The sequence below is a fragment of the Tiliqua scincoides genome, chromosome 6, assembly GCF_035046505.1.
Source record: "Tiliqua scincoides isolate rTilSci1 chromosome 6, rTilSci1.hap2, whole genome shotgun sequence".
Classification (NCBI taxonomy): Eukaryota; Metazoa; Chordata; class Lepidosauria; order Squamata; family Scincidae; genus Tiliqua; species Tiliqua scincoides.
Genome location: NC_089826.1, coordinates 10,429,706 through 10,431,661, shown reverse-complemented (window position 1 = coordinate 10,431,661; position 1,956 = coordinate 10,429,706).

Here is a 1,956-nt window from a genome sequence, read left to right as displayed (position 1 = left end):
TACCTATTGAGAGGGATGCTCCCCAAGGTATTAAAGGCCCTGTGTGTTACGCAGGGCTTCGAAGGGAATCACCAGCACTCTGAACTGATCTCATAGACTTGAACTGCAAGTTAGTGGACTAAGAGGCGCTGGGAAGACCAGTCCACCTACAGCACTGCTTCACCCACCTCATTTTTTGACACCATCCGTGTTAAGAATGAAAGCCTGTTTAAGAACAAAGACAATTGCAGTTGTATGTAAAATCTCTGGCAGTTCTACAACTGCCCCACTGTGATCCTCTCCTTTCCTTCATCTTCTGCAACCTCCCCGTCCTTCTTTACAGATCCAGCATGGAACAGGATGGGAAGGAATGGCACATGACCACATTAGGGGGAGCACCCTGCAAGCATGACCAGCCACCTCGCTGAATGGTGACAGTGGCGGGTGGGCAGCTAGACAGCCCCATGGTGGGTAGATAGGCACCTGCATGCCCATATTCACCCACCCCAAAACCACTGAGATGCACCTCATTGGTGGGTCTTCCTTGGAAATCACTGGTGTCCCATACATATATTTGAAGAGAGAGTGAGTGAACACTATTCCTTCACCCACCATAACATTCATTGTTTATAGTTGGCTCATGCACAAGAATGTTCTAGGTTGGCCTACAGCCACAGCCCCTAAACCGTTCTCTGGTCTTCCACTCCTGCCTATTGTGTGTGTGTTTTAATTTGAAGGTTTCATTGAAATGGCATTGGGATCCATTGGACTCTAGCTGATGCATATAGAGGAAAATGAAACATGGTATGCACAAGTTAGTGAGGCATCTGATCAACTTCTGCTTTAGGAGCTGCTTTAGGTTGGTAGGATAAAGTGTTCGCCATTCATATCTCCTAGAGATTTCAAAATGAAAGGAAAAGTGCAGGCGTAAGGTATCAGGCAGACCCTGTAGGCATTCACATTTGTTGGAATTCTAGCTACCAATTTACCATTCCTGGATCCTCTACAGCAGTGGTTCTTAAACTTTTTAGCACTGGACCTGCTTTGCAGAATGACAATCTGTTGGAACCCACCAGAAGTGATGTCATTAACCTGGAAATGATGTCATGGCCAGAAGTGACGTAACCAATTTGGGCTTAAACCTAAAAAGGTTTCTTGAACTTAAAAGGTCCCATTACACAGTGTGCTTGTGTTGTTATTTTGCATAGCTCGGAATCCAAACGTTCCAGCTCGGAAGTCAAAGCAGACTTGGATCCTTCTCCAACCATACAGCCCTCCCCCCTTTCCAGCATCCCATCTTCCCTCCTAATCAATGCAAAATGCCATGCCTCTCTCCCACCGGGAGCCTGCCCTGTCCGGCATCTTTGTATTTTCAGCTCTGTATCAATATCATCTGATCTCGGAAGCTAAGCAGGGTCAGGCCTGGTTAGTACTTGGATGGGAGACCGCCTGGGAATACTGGGTGCTGTAGGCTTATACCACAGTCTTTCGAGACTGAAGGTTACCAACCAACCACATTTTCAATAGCGGCTGAGCTAGCTGCTATGTGACCCACCTAGTGGGTCTTGACACCAATGAGAAATGCTGCTCTCTAGTACCGTGTACTAGAAACAATAATCCTGTACGTGATTTCATAGTTCCAGCATTAATTTGGAGCCCTCGCCAAATGCATCTAGTTCGTTTAACTGCAACTAAATCAGACCCCGGCATCTGATTAGTGAAGTGCTTTCTGCAAGCGTTGGAGGATTAAAATCAGATATTGGAGCAAGGAGCCCAGGCGAGGACAGCTGGCTGTGGCGGACGCTGGGGAGAATTTTTTGTCGCATTCAGTGACTTCACATAAAAGGAGACCCGGCTACCTCACAAAGGCCTCCAGGCCTTGATTCCAGGCCTTTGAACGCTGAATCTCGTCTGTGTTCTTTGTTGGATGGTGAATCTGTATTTTCAGTCTGGCCAATATGTGGCAATAGTGGACGA